The following is a 21,804-nucleotide window of genomic DNA, read 5'->3' as shown; positions in this document are numbered from 1 at the left end:
ATTAGGTAATAACACAAATTTAAATGTTATATAAACAAGATAAAAGAACCACTCTGATCATATTCCTCCTCTCAATACTCTACAAGGAAGTATTGCTTCTTAATTTCAAAACATTCAATCTTGCTGTGAAAATCATTATGGAGCAGGAGTTTCCTTTTTATATACATGTAATATGCATGTTCTGTATTAACTGTGAAACATAAATGGTGTTAGTTTTTTAGTCTTCTGTTTGTGAGATAAAGGAATGCTGGAAAAAAGTATATAATCAACCATCACTTTAATAGTTTGTTGTGAAGAAGGAGTGTGATTGTCATGCAGAGTTAAGTTAAGACTATACTTTCACAGATCATTTCTATAGTTGTTAACTTGAGAAATGTGTTTCTAGAGTGTTTGGTGTCACTAACCACAATGAAGAGTCATGATATTCCTTCCTGAGCATGAAGCAGACAGAGAATAATGATTTACTTCATATGTTCACTGTCATTGATGATCCTTCTTTACTTCCTTGTGGAGTATTGAGAGGAGGAATATGATCAGACTGGTTCTTTTATCTTGTTAATATAACATTTAAATGAGGATGGATTTCTAATTTAGATGTGTTATCAAAAAGTATCAAGTTTAGTCTTATATACTATACATACAGATCAAAATAATTATGTTCAAGAATATTCTCATCAAAATATGGTTAAAAAGTATTATTGCATCATATTTAGACACATTTGTGGCACTAAAAACTAGTAATGGTGAGATGAAGCACTGAAGCCTCCCAGCCGAGTAGTTCATCTTTGGAGCAAAGCCTCGTGAGGCTTCATTTGCACGACCATTCCATCATGTGGACAATTGGGAACATTGCATATTTTGTGCACAAATGATTCTGATAATAAATACATGTGCTTGACTAACTTGTTTGCTGAAATACTTATTGATTTTTTTTTTATAAGCAGTTTTCAAAGGTGCTTGGCTTCAGTCTGTTTCTTCTTTTTTTATATAATTTCACCATCTTAGGAACTTCGCGAGCGATTACCGAACCGGTCACATCTTGTTAATATAACATTTAAATGAGAGCAGTTATAAAAAAGATGTAAAGCCTTTACATCTTTTGCAGAATGTTCCATCACTGTGTGACCATGAAACAGAGAATAGTAATGTAATGTAGATACAGTGCCTTGCGAAAGTATTCGGCCCCCTTGAACCTTTCAACATTTCGCCACATTTCAGGCTTCAAACATAAAGATATAAAATTTTAATTTTTTGTCATGAATCAACAACAAGTGGGACACAATCGTGAAGTGGAACGAAATTTATTGGATAATTTAAACTTTTTTAACAAATAAAAAACTGAAAAGTGGGGCGTGCAATATTATTCGGCCCCTTTACTTTCAGTGCAGCAAACTCACTCCAGAAGTTCAGTGAGGATCTTTGAATGATCCAATGTTGTCCTAAATGACTGATGATGATAAATAGAATGCACCTGTGTGTAATCAAGTCTCCGTATAAATGCACCTGCTCTTTGATAGTCTCAGGGTTCTGTTTAAAGCGCAGAGAGAACCATGAAGACAAAGGAACACACCAGGCAGGTCCGAGATACTGTTGTGGAGAAGTTTAAAGCCGGATTTGGATACAAAAAGATTTCCCAAGCTTTAAACATCTCAAGGAGCACTGTGCAAGCAATTATATTGAAATGGAAGGAGTATCAGACCACTGCAAATCTACCAAGACCCGGCCGTCCCTCCAAACTTTCATCTCAAACAAGGAGAAGACTGATCAGAGATGCAGCCAAGAGGCCCATGATCACTCTGGATGAACTGCAGATAACTACAGCTGAGGTGGGAGAGTCTGTCCATAGGACAACAATCAGTCGTGCACTGCACAAATCTGGCCTTTATGGAAGAGTGGCAAGAAGAAAGCCATTTCTCAAAGATATCCATAAAAAGTCTTGTTAAAAGTTTGCCACAAGCCACCTGGGAGACACACCAAACATGTGGAAGAAGGTGCTCTGGTCAGATGAAACCAAAATCGAACTTTTTGGCCACAATGCAAAACGATATGTTTGGCGTAAAAGCAACACAGCTCATCACCCTGAACACACCATCCCCACTGTCAAACATGGTGGTGGCAGCATCATGGTTTGGGCCTGCTTTTCTTCAGCAGGGACAGGGAAGATGGCTAAAATTGATGGGAAGATGGATGGAGCCAAATACAGGACCATTCTGGAAGAAAACCTGTTGGAGTCTGCAAAAGACCTGAGACTGGGACGGAGATTTATCTTCCAACAGGACAATGATCCAAAACATAAAGCCAAATCTACAATGGAATGGTTCACAAATAGACGTATCCAGGTGTTAGAATGGCCAAGTCAAAGTCCAGACCTGAATCCAATCGAGAATCTGTGGAAAGAGCTGAAGACTGCTGTTCACAAACGCTCTCCATCCAACCTCACTGAGCTCGAGCTGTTTTGCAAGGAAGAATGGGCAAGAATTCCAGTCTCTCGATGTGCAAAACTGATAGAGACATACCCCAAGCGACTTGCAGCTGTAATTGCAGCAAAAGGTGGCGCTACAAAGTATTAGCGCAAGGGGGCCGAATAATATTGCACGTCCCACTTTTCAGTTTTTTATTTGTTAAAAAAGTTTAAATTATCCAATAAATTTCGTTCCACTTCACGATTGTGTCCCACTTGTTGTTGATTCTTGACAAAAAATTTAAATTGTATATCTTTATGTTTGAAGCCTGAAATGTTGAAAGGTTCAAGGGGGCCGAATACTTTCGCAAGGCACTGTATAATTGCAAAAAGAACCAAGTTATTTTTTCTTATATACTGCACATAAAATCTGAATAATTTAAATCAATACAAATCTCATCAAAACATGGTTAAAAAGTATTATTGAATCACATTTAGTGACATTTATGGCACTGTTTTGTCGTTCATTAATAAATGGAAATAATACTAGTGATGGGTTCATGAGACTTCATGATACTGCAGTGTAGTGAAGACGATACAGTGTCTTCATGCTGATAGTCCACTAGATGGCACTCTGTTCTTTGAAATGTTAAAATGTAATCCAATATTTCAATTAAACCTAGCATAATTTTAAATTTAGAGTGATCTAGTGGCCTTAAAATAAACTTACTGTATCATGATACAGTGTTTTCACTACACATGTGTATCATGAGGCCTAATCAACCATCACTAATTAATACCTACAATAATATTTCTAAGATTATCTGAAACATTGTTTCAAAAACCTAGAGTTTGTGACTACGTTTAGTTTTTCTTTTTTTTTTTTTTTTTAAAGTCATGCAGTGAAAAGCATGTGGAGTGTGAATTGTGTTATTGTTGTATCTTCCCATTGAAACATCCTTTTTTTCTACAGTTAAATACAAAATATAATAATAATTGTAATAAACCATGAATAAAGTAGTTTGTTGTGAGGATGGAGTGTGATTGTCATGCAGAGTTAAGTTAAGACTATACTTTCAGGGATCATTTCTATAGTTGTTAACTTGAGAAATGTGTTTCTAGAGTGTTTGGTGTCACTAACCACAATGAAGAGTCATGATATTCCTTCCTGAGCATGAAGCAGACAGAGAATAATGATTTACTTCATATGTTTACTGTCATTGATGATCCTTCTTTACTTCCTTGTGGAGTATTGAGAGGAGGAATATGATCAGAGTGGTTCTTTTATCTTGTTAATATAACATTTAAATGAGAGCAGTTACAACTAGAGTTAAACTCAACACAACATTAGTAGAAAGTTGTAAAACTGTGTGACTATGAAACAGAAAATACATTTGTAATATGAATAAACTAGCAAAAAGTATGGGGTTAATTTTCTTACCAAGTTCAAGTTCTTTTATTCTCAAATATACATATATTAAGACATAAAGCATAGATGAAATTGTAGTCCTCTCAGACCTACAATGCAAAACATGAAGTAGACGGTTGAAAGACATTTAATAAGACATTTAACAAAATCAATAAATAAATCAAAAATAAATAATCCAAACTACTTAAATAATCAATTTATAAACAGAATATCAACAAAAAACAAAGAACAAAGTTAAAGCACAGCGGAGGTGAGAGTGAAGGGAGGGAGTTGAGTCTCCTGTCATTTCAATTCAATTCAATTTTATTTATAGTGTCTTATCATAACAACGTTATGTCAAGACACTATACAGTTGAAGTAAGACTATAGTTGATTAAGGAAAAATAGATCCCAGCAATTCAACAATGAGCAAGAAGCGAAACACTGTATAGTGAGCTATGGCAAGGAAAAACTTCCTTTTAGAAGGCAGAAACCTCGAGTAGAACCTGACTCATTGTTGACAGCCTCCTGCTTTGAACGGCTGGGAGGAAGGATGGGGGAGGTAGACGGATGGATAAGGAGAAGAGTGAGGGAGGATATAGTGAGAAAAAATAGGAGAGTGTAGGAGAGTCCATGGAGGTGCTGGAGAGGACTCAGGATCTGATGACGTGGTGAAGATCCTGGTAGGCAGCAGGTCTGGAGGTGGAGCCCTGGGGCTCCGGGAGAGAAAAAAAAGGTGTGGGTTTAAACTGCACAGGTGATGACTGTAATGCAGAAAAGAAGGATATACAGAGCTCTGTTTCTAAAACTCCTCCAGCATTCTCAGCCTTTTATGGCAGTCCATCGATAACGATGATGACGTTGCTCCAAATTGAATGAATGGACATTTATTGGGGTGTGTTGCGGTGGTGCATAGCCATGTGGCTGTGCAGGCCGATGCGGGATCCGCAGGTTTTGCCACAGGAGACAGACAGAGGTACGTGGCACTGAAGGGTGTGGTCCCTGTAGCAGGCTGATGCCTCGGTGCACGTCGCCGTATCCTCCTCTCTGTGGCTTGCTCCTGAAGTATGGCGATCAGCACAGCTTCAGGAGTAGTTTTGAGATGATCCTTGAATCGCTTTTTTGGACCACCAGCAGATCTCTGGCCATCCAGAAGTTGGCCGTAGAGGATTTGCCTGGGCAGGCGGTGGGCAGGCATACGGATCACATGCCCAACCCAGCGCAGGTGTTTCTTCGCAAGGAGAACGGCGATGATAGGTGTGTGGGTACGTTCAAGGATATCAACATATGGCACCCTGTCTTCCCAGGACACACCCAGGATCCTTTGAAGGCAGCGGATGTGGAAGGCCTCTAGTGTTTTTATGTGCCTCTGGTAGGGTGTCCAGGTTTCCGACCCGTACAGCAGTGTAGAGAGGCAGACCGCCTTGTACACAGCTGCTTTGGTGGAGCTGGTGAGGTTCCTGTTGTGGAATACCCTGGAGCTAAGCCTGCCAAAGGCAGCGGAGGCCAGACCGACTCGGACCTGGATGTCATCATCAATGTTGCAGGAGGGGGACAGAATGCTGCCTAGGTAGGTGAAGTGTGGGACGATGGCAAGGGGATGACCATCGAGGGTGAAGGTACGCACATGTGTTTGGTGGGTGAACTCCTGGACAACTATCTGTGTTTTCCTGATGTTGATTTGGAGACCAATGGCGCTGTAGATGGATGCGACCACGTTTAACGCACGCTGTAGGGATTCTGGTGAGTGGGCAAGGAGAGCACAGTCATCTGCATACTGTAGCTCTAAGATGTGTTGGTTGGTGGTTTTAGTGAAGGCTTGAAGGCGCCGAATATTGAAGAGGTTGCCATCCAGTCTGTACTGTATCTGTACACCCATCTGATGGGTCCAGGAGTTTGTGAGAGAGGATGGTGACGGTGGAGAGGAAAATGTTGAAGATGGTAGGGGCTAGGACACACCCTTGCTTGACCCCCACATCCACACTGAAGAAGGGAGACTGCTGGCCACCAACACTCACACAGGCTTGCATTCCATCATGGAACTGCCGCAAGATGTTCCTGAACTTTGGTGGAACCCCCAGCTTCCCCAGCACATCCCACAGCAGTTCCCGGTTTACTGTGTCGAAGGCCTTGGACAGATCAATGAAAGCTAGGTACAGGTCCTTGCAGTGTTCTCTGCATTTTTCCTGTACCTGTCTAGCAACAAAGATCATGTCAGTGGTGCTGCGCTGTTGCCTAAAACCGCACTGGGATTTGGGCAGGATGTTAACAGTAGCATGAGATGCTAGTCGAAGGAGCATCACCCGTGCTAGCACCTTTCCGGCAACCGATAGGAGGGAAATGCCCCTGCTATTACCGCAGTCTGCTTTGTCACCTTTGCGCTTAAAGATTGTGACGATGGTGGCATCCTTCCAATCTTGCGGGATGACTTCAGATGACCAGATGGTACTGATCAGTTGGTGTAATCTGCTGGTGAGGAGGTATCCGCCATGCTTCAGTATTTCTGCCGGGATTCCATCAAGCCCCGGGCTCTCATTGTTCTTCAGGCCAGCGATGGCTTTTTGTACTTCAGCAAAGCTGGGGGAGGAATCCAGATCTGTGACGGTTGGGAGGCATGGGAGGTCAGCAAGTGTGTCCATCCTGGTTGGATATGAGGTGTTCAGCAGGGTGTTGAAGTGCTCAGCCCATCTATCCAGGATCTGTTGTTTGTCCTTGTACAGGATGGTACCATCTTCTGATCTGACCGGAGATATGTTTTTCCTCTGTGGGCCATAGATGACCTTGATGGCGTCATAGAAAGCGTGGGAGTTGTTGGTGTCTGCGTGATGCTGTATCTCATGTGCTTTCTTTGTCCACCAGTCATTCTCCATGGCTCTGAGGGTGCGCTGGGTTTCAGCCCGAATGTTGGTGAAGTGGGCCTTCAGCGAGGTGGATTTGGGGTTGGAAAGGTGAGCTGCAAGGGCCTTGTGTTTTGCCTGAAGTAGGTTGTGGATACCTGGTGCGCTGTTATCAAACCAGTCTTGGTGTCGCCGTCTGGTGTACCCTACAGACTCTACTGCAGCCTGGTAGATAGCAGTGCGTAGAGTGCTCCAGCTAGAGCTGATGTCAGGAACGGCTGGTGTTTCAGGGAGATTGGACAGCTGTAAGGCAATCTGTTCCCTGAGCTGGTTGACTGAGTGCGGGGACTTCAGTGCATCGCAATTGAGCTTCTTGCAGGGTGGTGTTTTCCTCAGTGGAGGACGGAGTTCCAGGGTGAGTTTGGTTCTGATCAAGCGGTGGTCAGTCCAACAGTCAGCTCCACGCATGGCTCTGGTGACTCACACCTCCTTCCTGTCAGCTTGGCGGACGATGATATAATCAAGGAGGTGCCAGTGTTTAGAGCAGGGGTGCTGCCAGGAGCTATTGAACTTGTTCTTCATTTGGAACAAGGTGTTGGTGATGACCAGCCGATACTCAGAGCAGAGAGTGAGGAGGCGAAGACCATTCTCATTGAGCTTACCAACACCGTGCTGCCCACATCCTTCCAAAAGCACACCGTCAGAGCCCACTCTCGCGTTAAAATCCCCAAGGACAATGAGCTTGTCGGTAGGGGGTGTTTTATTTACGGTGGAGTGCAGGGAGGCATAGAAGAGTTCCTTGTACTCAGGGTCAGCATCCAGTGTTGGGGCGTATGCACTGATGAGAGTGGCATGACGGTTGTTGGTGAGTGGAATCCGCCAGGTCATCAGTCTTTCACTGATGCCGGTCGGGGATTCAGGAATTCTCTGAAGCAGGCTTGAGCGCACAGCAAAACCTACACGATGGAAGCGGTGGGAGCCTTCTGGAAGCCCCCTCCAGAAGAAGGTGTAGCCTTCTCCTACCTCTGTTATGGAATCCTCGCCATGGAAGCGGGTTTCGCTAAGAGCTGCGATATTGGTGTTTTTTCTCTGCAGCTCGTGTGCAACCAGCGCTGTTCTGCTTCGGGGACGACAGGAGTCATCACACGCATCCAAAAGTGTGCGGACGTTCCAGGTTGCAATGGTGAGATTGATGCGGGTTTTCTTATGCTTATATTTTCGACCGCGTAAAGGGATGACCCGGCAGCTGCGGCAGGCTGCCCGGGTTAAGTGGAACAGACCTTTTTTAGGCCACCTTTTCTAGGCCCCTCCCTCTCAGGGTGAACAGGGAGGAGCTGCTCAGTCGCGTGAGGAGCTGCCGGAGAGGAGCGCTGTTCCATCCCACTCCTCGGCGACCATCTATCTCACGCCGCCTAGCATGCAGGGTTGGGCTAGATACTCCCAGTCACATCCTGACCTGTACCTACCGCCCTTCCCTATCGCCGCAGGACTTCTTATAGGGGGGTGGGAATGGGGTGGGGTGGAGTTGGGGTATTTGGAGCAGGCCTGCGCAAGAGAATAGATTATAGTGAGGCCAGTGGCGCGCAGTCTCTGCAGAAAACTGCCAGAACATCGGTTTGTTGGTGACTGCCTGGTGCTGGTTATCTCCACAGGTTTTTGGTCCGAGTGTCCTTCTCCTAGATGGGTTGCCTACCATGGCTATGAGCCCCATCTGCTTATGCTATTTACCCATAGGCTGGGGCAGTGGTTGAGAGGCGCCAGGGTGTGTCCACACACCGGTGGGCCTGCATGCCTTCTCTCTAGGGCCCACTGCTGCTCCGAGATCTCCTACAGTTTAGCCTGGGACCGCGAGGTACCCAGTTTCCGTGTGTGGCCGCGAGGAGGCACTGTAGGAGTCTTGGTGGTGGAGAGGCTATGTACCGGCAGGAGGAGACTTACACGCTATGCTCCTCTTTTCAGCCCGGACAGAGGCTAGCCGGTGGCCGTAGCTGAAAGCAGAAGGAAGCAAGCAAAAGTGGCATGCAATATGCACTAGCTACGAGCACTACTACCACAGTTCTACTGCACTGACGCTTCACACACACCCGATGTGTGTTCACGTGTGTGTTCATACACATACACTTCACACACTATGAACACACACACACACACATTCTCAGCCTATAGCAGCTAAGATAAACAGTTAGGTTAATTATAGTCTTTATGGAAAAGTGAGGTTTTAAGATTGTTTTGAAACATAGAGAGGGTGTCTGCCCTCCGGACTGAAGCCGGTAGTTGGTTCCACAGCAGAGGGGCTTGAAAACTGAAGGCCCTGGCTCCAAATCTACATTTAGAGATTTGTGGTATAACTAATAGATCAGAGTTTAAGGATCGTAAGGTCCTAGAGGGTTGGTAAGTTTGGATTACATCTTTAATGTATGTTGGTGCTAGACCAACATACATTAAGCCTGAAGGAAGAAGCTGCCCTTTAACCTGCTGCTTCCGGCCTGAAGACTGCGCAGTCTCCTCCTTGATTGCTGCAGGCTACATACAGTACATACAGATAATCTCATCAAAATAATATGTTAACAAAGGATTATTAAATCACATTTACTGACATTTATGTCTCATGATACAGTTTCTTCATGTCTAAAGCCGTGTTTGATTTGAGACATGTGCTGTGTCTCAAATCGCATACTACTCTTAGTATGCTAGAAGTTAGTATGCATCAGTTTAGTGTACATACTAACTAGTACGCAAATATCCACAGATAGTACGTCTCAAATCAAACACTGCTGCTACACACTAACCGGAAATCACATGACAGCTTCTTCTTCTACTTCTATTTAACGATTCAACCAGCTGTTTGAACGATATCGCCGACATCTGCTGGCAGCACGTTTTGCAACTTTGGAAAAAGAAATAAAGAAAAAATATGAGAATCTAAAAAATCGCGAGATATTTAAGCTGGTATCAGGAGCGAAGACGTGTTTATCCTTCTACTGCTGCGGAAAATTCACCTGTAAGTATATGCATATATATACATTTATATATGACGTAACTTCCGTTTAAAACGTCACTAAGATGGCGGCTGTTTAGTGTGGTTAGTGTCCATCGAACCATGCTCAGTTTTGTGGGCGTTTTAGTACGCCAATTTAGTGTGCATGGCGCACTAAATTTCGCATACTAAGAATTGAGAGGCACTAACGCACTAAAAATACTAACTTTTAGTACGCTAGTATGCGATTTGAGACATAGCAATACTATCTGTGGAGAATCTGCGTACTAGTTAGTACGTACACTAAACTGATGCATACTAACTTCTAGCATACTAAGAGTAGTATGCGATTTGAGACACAGCAAGTGTCTTCACTACACAGGTGTATCATGAGGCCTCATCAACCATCACTAATTAATACCTACAAGAATTTTTCTAAAATTATCTGGAACATTTTTATACCACTATGTATTTTGAAAGGCCACTAGATGACACTCTCTTCTTTCCAATGTTAGCCCACAATCCAATAACTCTATTACTAAGAGTGCGATCTAGTGGTCTATAAATTGTATCATGTTACAGTGTTTTCACTACACAGTTGTATCATGAGGCCTCATCAACCATCACTAATTATTGCCTACAAGAATATTTCTAAGATTATCTGAAACATTGTTTTAAAAAGCTACAGAGTTAGTGACTACATTTTTTTTTGAGTCATGCACTGAAAAGCATGTGAAGTGTGAATTGTTTTCTTGTTGGATGTTCACGTTGAAACAACCCTTTTTTGTTTGCTAGAGTTAAAAATAATAATAATAATTGTAATAAGGATATATACCATGAATACAATAGTTTGTTGTGAGGATGGAGTGTGATTGTCATGCAGAGTTAAGTTAAGACTATACTTTCAGGGATCATTTCTATAGTTGTTAACTTGAGAAATGTGTTTCTAGAGTGTTTGGTGTCACTAACCACAATGAAGAGTCATGATATTCCTTCCTAAGCATGAAGCAGACAGAGAATAATGATTTACTTCATATGTTCACTGTCATTGATGATCCTTCTTTACTTCCTTGTGGAGTATTGAGAGGAGGTATATGATCAGAGTGGTTCTTTTATCTTGTTAATAGAACATTTAAATGACAGAATGGACTTTTAATTTAGACGTACTAGCAATAATATCAAGTTAAGTTTTCTTATATACTTACAATCAAAATATTTGTATTCAAGAATATTTTCATCAAGATAATATGGTTAAGAAGTATTATTGAATCACATTTAGTGACATTTATGGTACTAACAATTGTAACTGTTTCAATGTTCATTGTTTTCAACAGCAATACATGTAAATAAAACTAGTGATGGGTTAAAGAGGCTTCATGAAACAGTTGTGTAGCTGTCTCATGATACACTGCCCTCATGTTGAAAGGCCACAAGATGTCACTCTCTTCCTTGTAATGTTAGGATCTATTCTAATATTTAAATTAAACCTGACGTCAATTTTAAACTGAGTGTCATCTAGTCGTCTTTAAAATGAAGTCACTATATCATGATACAGCTGTGTATTTTGAAAGGCCACTAGATGGCACTCTCTTCTTTACAATGTTAGGGTAAAATCCAATAATTTAATGAATCCTGGCATAATTTAAATTTAGAGTGACATCTAGTAATGAAGTTAGATGAAGTTAATGTATCATAATACAGTGTTTTCACTACACAGGTGTATCATGAGGCCTCATCAACTATCACTAATTAATACCTATAAGAATATTTCTAAGATTATCTGAAACATTGTTTTAAAACCTAAATTAAATAATACAATTACAAGACATGTTCTATCACTTATTAGAGTTAGTGACTACATTTAGTTTTTTGTTTTTTTTAAGAGTCATGTAGTGAAAATCATGTGAATTGTGTTCTTGTTGTCTGTTCCCATTGAAACAACCCTTTATTTTGCCCGAGTTAAATAATACATATAATAATAATTCTAATAAACCATGAAATTAAAAAAATAATATTTTTTACACCTAACTAATATTTTTAATAACGTTTTTTAATTTAGTTATTTACAATAGATTCATATGAGTTTTTGTCTTGAGCATCTTTGCGTTTTTTACTTGATGTTATGTATAATCTTGTTGTGAAAATGATTGTGTTTAGACTTTAGACTTTAGACTTTCTTTTATTGTCATTGCACAGAAAACACAGCAGTGAACTGGCAACTAAACGTTGTTGCTTGGCAACCGTGAAAAACTCAGCAGAGAGATGTATTTATAAATTGTATAAATATAAATATTAATACGTTTAAAACAGTTCAATATAGTATAAACAGTATATAATAATTTATATTATATAATTATTTTGCTGTGAAATAAATGTCACTAACCACAATGAAGAGTCATGATATTCCTTCCTGAGCATGAAGCAGACAGAGAATAATGATTCACTTCATATGTTCACTGTCATCAACTACCTCCTCCACCGAGTCTAGCGAGCGGCCCAGGACAGAGCCGGCCCTCGTGACCAGCCTGTTCAGTCTCTTCCTGTCCCGGTCCGTGCTGCCTGCTCCCCAGCAGACCACAGCGTAGTGGATAGCAGAGGCTACCACGGAGTCATAGAAAGTCCTTAATAGTGGTCTGCACACTCTGAAGGACCTCAGTCTCCCCAGGAGGTGGAGGCGACTTCGGCCCTTCTTATACACGGCGTTGATATGTGTGGACCAGTTCAGTTTATTGTTGAGGTGAACACCCAGGTATTTGAAGCTGTCCACCAGCTCAATGTCCGAGCCCTGGATGCTCACCGGTTGATGTGGTGGGGACTTTTTCCTGAAGTCAATCACCATCTCCCTTGTCTTACCGGTGTTTAAGCAAAGGTAGTTGCTCTCACACCAGTCAACAAAGTCCTTGATGACTGCTTGTACTCCAGCTCGCCCCCCCCAGACACGCAGCCCACATGGCCGAGTCGTCAGAAAACTTCTGGAGGTGACAGCTGCTGGAGTCATAAGTAAAGTCCGCCGTGTAGAGGGAAAAAAGGAAAGGTGACAGCACTGTCCCTTGAGGCGCCCATGTGCTGCAGATGGTCACCTCAGACCTGCAGTCCTGCAGCCTCACATACTGCGGCCTGTTGGTGAGGTAGTCCATCGTCCATGCTGCCAGCTGTGTCCCAACTCCTGCGTCCTCCATCTTCTTCCTTAGCAGTGCCGGCTGGATGGTGTTGAAAGCACTTGAGAAGTCAAAAAACATGACTCTCACAGTGCTACCGGCGGCTTCCAGATGAGTCAGTGCCCGGTGCTGTATGTAGATGACGGCGTCATCCACCCCCATCTTTGGCCTGTAGGCGAACTGCAGTGGATCTAACGCAGAGCTCACCGTCGTGCGTAGATGGCGGAGTACCAGCCTCTCCATGGTCTTCATCAGATGGGAGGTCAGGGCGACTGGTCTGAAGTGGCTTGGCTCCTTCGCGTGTACCGCCTTGGGAACCGGAACCACACAGGAGGTCTTCCACTGGACCGGAACCTTCTCCAGTTTGAGGCTCAGGTTGAAGATGTGTGTGACCAACTCACAAAGTTGATCAGCACAGTCCCTGAGCATAATAAACTGTTAGTGTTATGGCATAATGGCAGCTAGGGGAAGCTTTTTCAAAAGGCCCTACTATATCAAGACCCAGTTTCTGCCATGGCCCTCGGGAAGCTCGACAGGTTGCAGGGGAACCGGATTTGACTGGCAAGCGACGCAGGAGGCTATGCAGGTACAACCTCACCCAAACCATAGTAACTTGCATCTGTGGAGACACCTGAGCTGAGTGAGGGTCGTAGAGGGCAAGGGCCAGACTAGCTACCTTTTTAACCTCCTCAAAACTGTTTTGAGCAGCTTCAGTCCATGTGAATGATTGAGTCTCTTTGGCAAACTCACGCATCTGGGCAACAACTGTAGCCAAGCCTGGCAAAAGTTTAGAATACCAGGACGTGAGGCTTGAGAAAGACCTCAGAGTGGCTGCATCAAGAGGGGGCGGGGCATTCAGGACTGCATCAATGTGTCTACGGTCAGGCAGGATCAGCAGGCGTGGTCCCATACAGGATCAGATCATCTAGGTAGATTTGTACACCAGGTACACTTGTCGCCATCACTTTTTGAAAAGCAGAGGGCGCTGACGCCAAGCCGTAGGGAACCCTGCAACCCTGAACAGAGGCTTGTGTGTAATGAAGGCAGTAATGTCCCTGCTGTGCTCGTGGAGAGGCAGCTGATACGCATTTGCCAGATCAATCGTGGAAAATACCTTGGCTCGTCGCAGGTTGGCCAGCAGCTCATCGATGTGAGGCAGTGGGTAGCTGTCGATTACCACCGCCTTGTTTGGTTCCCGTAGATCAGCACACACCCGTATTCCACCATTTTTCTTAGCAGTGACCACGATGTGGGAAACCCAGGCAGAAGCATCGATCTTCTCTATGATCATATTATTAGATATTCATGGATGCTTGACTCATTTTTAGAGATTTAAGTAAACTTGCTCCCCCACCCTTGATGAGGTTAATAATTTAAAGTAAGAACAAATGTTGGAGGCACACAGTCATGGAACAGGCTACCATATCAGAAAAAATGGACACTTATTCAGTTTTTAAAATTGCACTGAAAGAATGGTTTAAAATTAACAAGACATGCACTCACTGAGATTACCCACCTTTATGTTTTTTTATCCCTTTCTCTTGGGTTCCAAAGTTTTCAAAATCTTAACCTACAGGTAACTTGTCTATGGTCTGTGTCTATGGTTACCTGTAATGTATAATGTCTTGTACTCTGTGTTATCTAACCTGCCTTAGGACAACGGATGAAAATTAGCTATTGTGCTAACTCCGGAATAATTACGTTGTTGGTCTATGCTGACATGTAGATAAATATGCATTGTCCTAGTTTAAATAAATAAATAATTCAATTTCATTTAGCGACATTTATGGCTTTAATTCATTGATTTTAATTCATATCATGATAAGGTGCCTTCATATCGAAGGCTGTTAGATGTGACTCTCCTTACAATCTTTTGTTCTAATCCAATAATTCAATGAAACCATGCATCATTTTCAAACTGACAGTGCCATCTAGTTGCTTTTAATATTAAGACATTATAGCGTGATACAGTGTCTTTACTACACAGGTGTATCATGAGGCCTCATCAACCATCACTAATTAATACCTACAAGAATTTTTGTAAGATATCTGGAACATTTTTTGAAAACCTACAGCAGCACAAAACTAATAATAACATTTAAATAGAAATTACTATCACTTGAAAGAGTTACTGACTACATTTTCTTTTTTTCAATCAGTGAAAAGCAGTGTGAATTGTGTTCTTGTTGTATGTTCACATTCACACCAAGCATGTGTTTGCTTTTCCTCATGTCTGTGCAATTTAATTAATCATAAAAATAAAATGTTTAATCAACCATCACTTTAATAGTTTGTTGTGATGATGGAGTGTGATTGTCATGCAGCATTAAGTTAAGACTATACTTTCAGGAATCATTTCTATAGTTGTTAACTTGAGAAATGTGTTTCTAGAGTGTTTGGTGTCACTAACCACAATGAAGAGTCATGATATTCCTTCCTGAGCATGAAGCAGACAGAGAATAATGATTTACTTCATATGTTCACTGTCATTGATGATCCTTCTTTACTTCCTTGTGGAGTATTGAGAGGAGGAATATGATCAGAGTGGTTCTTTTATCTTGGAAATATAACAATTAAATGAGTTAACATCCTAGTAAATTCCAAAGCACTGACTTTCAAATGACCAAACTCATGATGTAACTGGTTTAACACAACACTCAGGTGAACCAACACATGGTTGCTTCAATGTAGACGCACCAATCAAGTTGAAGCACTAGAAAAAGGCAGCAGGTGAGTTCACCTGTCTTCTACCATAATGGAACGAGTAAGGCGAAGAAGAGAAAGAATGAAAGGAGGAATTCAAAGAGAAGGAGAAGGAGGTGAAGGCACAGGTCATGCCAGAGGTGGAGGACGAGGAAGACTAGAAGCAGGAATACATGCCGTAAGAAGGAGAGGACCAAATGTATCCAATGAAATCCAGGCAACAATAGTTGATCATGTGGTGAACCATAGACTGATGCTGAGAGTTCAGACAAATCTTAGCAGGTTCACAGTGGCATCTGTGATCAGAGCATTTTGAGAAGAAAACAGGTAAAAACAAATGTTTCTACAAAAGTAATCAACTGCTTAGTATGTACCATATCAGCACTGTTGATACTGATTCCTGTGTATATCTTTCCACGTAGGATTCAGGGGTGAGAGCGACAAGGAGGGAGAACATGGTTCTAGACAATAATGCAATAACTCTCACAGAAATTAAAGTCAACGTCATTGATAACGAAGGCATTTTCAATAATGTCCATCAGGTCTCCCTCTCAACACTGGCTCGCATCCTGAAAATACATCAAGTTCAGATGAAACAACTGTATCAAGTGCCTTTTGAGCAGAATTCGAAGAGGAACAAACAGCTGTGGCGTGAGTATGTGGAGGTTTGTATTGTTCACTCTATCACTGTGATGTTACACACTGCAAGCTACATTTACTGTGTATCAGATCCATGCTATACACTAAACAATTAAAACACCTTAATCTTCTTTATATACATCTTCATCACTTATTAGTGTCTGAAGACATTTAGGCTTAAAAACAAATGTTAGTAAAGTAAAAGGTATGTGGAGCGTGACTTGAGCCCATGGAGTATGTTTGCATTAAAATGATTTATTTTTTACAGAGTTATAAAATAATAATAATTCTAATAAACCATGAATACAATAGTTTGTTGTGAGGATGGAGTGTGATTGTCATGCAGAGAACTATAACCAGAGTTATCAGCGGTCATCCACTCCAACCTTGTCCGATTTTGAGGCACCAGGCTCGGCCACCCTCCGAGCCTTTTCACTCCCTCTCCAGGTGTTGGTCGATATAGACAGCAGGACGGTGGCCATGGAAGTCGGAAACCGCTAAGGATGTACTTTCAGGGATCATTTCTATAGTTGTTAACTTGAGAAATGTGTTTCTAAAGTGTTTGGTGTCACTAACCACAATGAAGAGTCATGATATTCCTTCCTGAGCATGAAGCAGAAAGAGAATAATGATTTACTTCATATGTTCACTGTCACTGATGATCCTTCTTTACTTCCTTGTGGAGTATTGAGAGGAGGAATATGATCAGAGTGGTTCTCTTATCTTGTTAATATAACATTTAAATGACAATGGATTTGTAATTTAATGTACTAGCAATGTATCAAGGTAAGTTTTATTATATACTATATATGAAATGGAAATGATATTCAAGAACATTATAATCAAAATAATATGGTTACAAACTATTATTAAATCACATTTAGTGACATTTATGGCACTAAAAATTGTAACTGTTTCAATGTTAATTTTTTTCAATAGTAAAATAATAGTGATGGATTAATGAGGCTTCATGAAACAGCCGTGTAGCTGTCTCATTATACACTGCCTTCACGTTGAAAGGCCACTAGATGTCACTCTCTTCTTTGTATTGTTAGGATCTATTCTAATATTTAAATTAAACCTGGTGTTATTTTAAAATTTAGAGTGACATCTAGTGGCCTTAAAATGAAGTTACTGTATCATGACACAAGAATATTTCTGAGATTATCTGGAACATTGTTCTAAAAATCTACAGATTTTGTGACTAAGTCTAGTTTAGTTTTTTTAAGTCATGCAGTGAAAAGCATATGGAGTCTGAATTGTGTTCTTGTTGCATGTTCACATTGAGACAACCTTTTTTCTACAGTTAAATAATAAATATAATAATTATATTAAACCATGAATAAAATAGTTTGTTGTGAAGATGGAGTGTGATTGTCATGCAGAGTTAAGTTAAGACTATACTTTCAGGGATCATTTCTATAGTTGTTAACTTGAGAAATGTGTTTCTAGAGTGTTTGGTGTCACTAACCACAATGAAGAGTCATGATATTCCTTCCTGAGCATGAAGCAGACAGAGAATAATGATTTACTTCATATGTTCACTGTCATTGATGATCCTTCTTTACTTCCTTGTCGAGTATTGAGAGGAGGAATATGATCAGAGTGGTTCTATTATCTTGTTAATCTAACATTTAAATGACTGAATGGGTTAAAATTTAGATATACTAGCAAAAAGAATCAAGGTAAGTTTCCTTACTTAATAAACATACAAAACATACAATCAAAATGATATTCAAGATCATTCTCATCAAAATATGTTTACAAAGGGTAATTCAATTACAATAGTGACATTTATGGCACTAAAATTGTAACTGTTTCCATGTTCATTGTTTTTCAACAGCAATAAATGTAAATAATACTAGTGATGGGTTGATGAGGCTTCATGATACAGTTGTATAGTGAAGACACTGTATCAAGATACAGTTGTGTATCTGGAAAGGCCACTAGATGACACTCTCTTCTTTACAATGTTAGGCCACAATCCAATAATATAATGGATCCTGGTTAAATTTTAAATTCACAGTGACATCTAGTGTCCTTAAAATGAAGTTAATGTATCATGATACAGTGTTTTCACTACACAGGTGTATCATGAGGCCTCATCAACCATCACTAATTAATACCTACAAGAATATTTCTAAGATTATCTGGAACATTGTTTTAAAACCTACAGCATAATAATTCTAATAATACAATAAAAAAAAAAAAACACTTATTAAAGTGTCTGATGACATTTATGTTTAAAAAATATGGTAGTAAAATAAAAAGTAAGTGGAGCGTGACTTGAGCCCATGTAGTATGTTTGCATTAGAGTAAATTTTTTTTGATAGTTATATAATAATAATTATATTAAACCATGAATAAAATAGTTTGTTGTGAGGATGGAGTGTGATTGTCATGCAGAGTTAAGTTAAGACTATACTTTCAGGGATCATTTCTATAGTTGTTAACTTGAGAAATGTGTTTCTAGAGTGTTTGGTGTCACTAACCACAATGAAGAGTCATGATATTCCTTCCTGAGCATGAAGCAGACAGAGAATAATGATTTACTTCATATGTTCACTGTCATTGATGATCTTTCTTTACTTCCTTGTGGAGTATTGAGAGGAGGAATATGATCAGAGTGGTGCTTTTATCTTGTTAATGTAATATTTAAATAAGGGAATGGTTTTGTAATTTAGATGTACTAGCAAAAAGCATCATGTTTTCTTATATACTATACAAACAATCAAATTATGTTCAAAAATATTCTCATCAAATAAAGCTACAGATTATTGACTAGTGACTTTTATAGCTCTAAAAACTAGTGATTGTGAGATGAAGCCTCCTGAAGCACCGAAGCCTCACAGCCGAGTAGTTCATCTTTGGAGCAAAGCTTCGTGAGGCTTCATTTGCACTACCATGCCATCATGTGGACAATTGGGAGCATTGGATATTTTGTGCGCAAATGATTGTGATAATAAAAAAATGTGCTTGACTAACTTGTTTTCTGAATAACCTATTATATTTTATTCCAAAAAAGCAACAGTGCTTTGCTTCAGACTTTTTTTATTTTTATTATTATTTCACCAGCTTTGGAAGTTCCCGAGCGATTACCGAACCGGTCACGTGACGAGCCGGTTCAAGCAGCGCTGCTCGAACCAGTTACGTGACGGTCCGGTTCGCGAGGCCTTGAACGTCATCACTACGTCACCACCTACGTAACCAACACACGCCTCGATACACGCTTCATGAAAAATTTCCTTGATTACTCGACACACGCTTCGAAGCCTCGACACAGTCGGACACATCACTAATTTAGATCATGCAGTTACAACTTGAGTTAAACTCAACACAACATTTGACTTTGATAGATTGTTTCTAAAATGTGTGACCGTGAAAGAGAGAATTTATTTTTAATTTAAATGTACAAGCAAAAAGCATCAAATCAAGTTTTTTTATATAATATACAAATAGTTACAGGTCTCAAGGCAGGAATCCGGAATGAAGAGTAAACTAATTTAATTAAGAAAAAGAGATGGCAAAAAAGACACCCAGCAGGGGGCAGTCCACTTCCTATAAAGGCGGGAAACACCTTCCGCACTTCCTCCCTTACAACTCAGCGAGAAAGCTCCTGACAGTGGAATGTAATGATGGCGAATGAATATTGAAGTAAACAATGTGTGTGCATGAAGTGCACCTGCCGAGCGCTTCCCACGGCTCTTGACAGTGACGGGAAGCGTTCGAGGCTTGTCGACCCACGCCGCCTCAGAGATAATGATTATGATCAAGACAGGTTAATGCAATGTTGTTTAAGAAAAACAAACAACATGGCAGTCCTGTGCGGTGCACTCGACAAGCTCACGTTCCAATGTGGTGAGAAGAAAAAGATTGTTGGACCCTGATGAGTCGAGCTGATCGTCCCTCGATCGTGAACAGACGTCGAAAAGGAGGACGACTGGCTCGCTGCATGGAGTCGGCCATAAGGTATGCCAGAGTGACCCAGGTAAGTATCTCTTGCAGGCCACATGGCCCTCCTGCAGTGCACTCGACGGGTTCACCTGAGAGAGATGTTAGTAGTGTGCATGTGTTTCCGCCTGTGAGTGTGACGCATTCACAGGCGTCATTAGAAACTTTCGCCGCTAATGCTAAGCTAACATGCTTCGCCGTTCATAGACGGCGAGAGTTTCCTCTCAGAACACAGTTCGAAGGAGGTGTTAAACCCCTTCGTCCGGGTCATGCCGAGACTGTAATAACGGAGTCTGTCCACACGAACGAAGGGCAGACTCAATCATGTGTTTGTTTCCAGATAAGCAAATGTCCACGAGACCGGCTTAATCAGCTGTGTTTACTTCACTTCCGTGTTGACATGCGCTGGTCTGACGGGGCTTGACAGCTGATGAGCGTTGTCAAAAAATCCCGGCGCCATGGATGGCGTCACATTTGGCGGCAGAGAAACGCCATGGAACAGACGCACTTAAGAGGAATAGCCCGCCAGGAGGCGGCGCAGCAGGAGTCAGCGCAGCTCCGCCATCACCTGCATGGGCGTTATGACGAGCCGCGACGGGGATACGGCGCTCGGAGACGGAGATCCCGTTCGTCGGCCTCATCATCTGGTGCTGGGGGGAAGCGTCACCAGAGCCAGCCAGCCCAGCAGCACCAACAACATCGACGGCGGGCGACGAATGGGCGTCGCCAAGACCCGCAGCGGGAGCCAGAGAGCCAGCATCCGTAGCAGAGTCAGCGGCCGAGGGACCTGCAGCAGCGGCGAGGCATCTTTTCGGGGGAGCCCTCCTCCCCCCTATTCATTCAAGGGCATTTATAAGAAATAAAACAAGAGAACGTATGACGTTTCTGTGGTTCGTTCTGAGAGAGATGTTAGTAGTGTGCATGTGTTTCCGCCTGTAAGTGTGACGTATTCACAGGCGTCATTAGAAACTTTCGCCGCTAATGCTCAGCTAACATGCTTCGCCGTTCATAGACGGCAAGAGTTTCCTCTCAGAACACAGTTCGAAGGAGGTGTTAAACCCCTTCGTCCGGGTCATGCCGAGACTGTAATAATGGAGTCTGTCCACACGAATGAAGGGCAGACTCAACCATGTGTGTTTTATTTCCAAACGAGCAGAGGTCCGCGAGACCGGCTTCAGCGGTGTTTACTTCCGCTTCGACCAGCGCTCGTGCCCGACAGAGCTTGACAGCTGATGATTTGAGTGGAACTATTCCGGACATGTCTATGTTGACCGGAGGCTGTTCCTTCCCCCACAGCGCTGTCAACAAGCACTGGCACCGTGGAGGACATCACGTATGGCGGCGGAAAAGAGAAAGAGCCATGGAACTGACGCAACAAGTTTTCTAGCCGTTCTGAGACCAGGCGAGGGGCAAGGAGCTTTCGCCCCTTCTGGCCGATCATCTGGAGAGGTGCGTGGCGATCGGATCTCACGAGTAATGAGTAGGTCAGGACCACCAGCAGAGCTTGAGAATGTACTGGACGCGGTGAGTGATGCGGTGCCGACGCGCGCGCGACCTGTTCTGAACTCACATCAGCTCCGGTTAAATTCTCCAGCACATCTCCTCTTGTCCTCCTTGTTGTCCTCCTCTCCTTAAATTCTCCTCCACATCTCAGGTTTTGTCAGCTCCTGTGACACTAAGGAGTGCTCGGGGAGCTGGGGAGACTTCCGGGGGGGAAAGGGTACGTGCAA

At 42.0% G+C, this 21,804-nt stretch overlaps 7 non-coding genes across 7 annotated transcripts; all 7 read left to right on the top strand.

Annotated features, from left to right (window-relative positions):
* The first annotated feature begins 327 nt into the window (after nucleotides 1-327).
* On the top strand, nucleotides 328-543 carry LOC148069493 (small nucleolar RNA U3). The gene has a single exon (XR_015713060.1). It is a non-coding gene; the product is annotated as a small nucleolar RNA U3 (small nucleolar RNA).
* A 2,922-nt stretch (nucleotides 544-3,465) lies between these two features.
* On the top strand, nucleotides 3,466-3,681 carry LOC148069492 (small nucleolar RNA U3). The gene has a single exon (XR_015713141.1). It is a non-coding gene; the product is annotated as a small nucleolar RNA U3 (small nucleolar RNA).
* Nucleotides 3,682-10,515: 6,834 nt separating this feature from the next.
* Nucleotides 10,516-10,731, top strand: LOC148069491 (small nucleolar RNA U3). The gene has a single exon (XR_015713051.1). It is a non-coding gene; the product is annotated as a small nucleolar RNA U3 (small nucleolar RNA).
* Nucleotides 10,732-15,114: 4,383 nt separating this feature from the next.
* Nucleotides 15,115-15,330, top strand: LOC148069490 (small nucleolar RNA U3). Its single transcript, XR_015713063.1, has one exon. It is a non-coding gene; the product is annotated as a small nucleolar RNA U3 (small nucleolar RNA).
* A 1,292-nt stretch (nucleotides 15,331-16,622) lies between these two features.
* On the top strand, nucleotides 16,623-16,838 carry LOC148069489 (small nucleolar RNA U3). The gene has a single exon (XR_015713057.1). It is a non-coding gene; the product is annotated as a small nucleolar RNA U3 (small nucleolar RNA).
* Nucleotides 16,839-17,517: 679 nt separating this feature from the next.
* LOC148069488 (small nucleolar RNA U3) lies at nucleotides 17,518-17,733 on the top strand. The gene has a single exon (XR_015713046.1). It is a non-coding gene; the product is annotated as a small nucleolar RNA U3 (small nucleolar RNA).
* An 805-nt stretch (nucleotides 17,734-18,538) lies between these two features.
* On the top strand, nucleotides 18,539-18,754 carry LOC148069487 (small nucleolar RNA U3). The gene has a single exon (XR_015713037.1). It is a non-coding gene; the product is annotated as a small nucleolar RNA U3 (small nucleolar RNA).
* Nucleotides 18,755-21,804: the final 3,050 nt, after the last annotated feature.

Source organism: Callionymus lyra, chromosome 11 (genome assembly GCF_982586985.1).
Source record: "Callionymus lyra chromosome 11, fCalLyr1.hap1.1, whole genome shotgun sequence".
Taxonomy (NCBI): Eukaryota; Metazoa; Chordata; class Actinopteri; order Syngnathiformes; family Callionymidae; genus Callionymus; species Callionymus lyra.
This window is presented reverse-complemented; position numbering and strand designations above follow the sequence as displayed.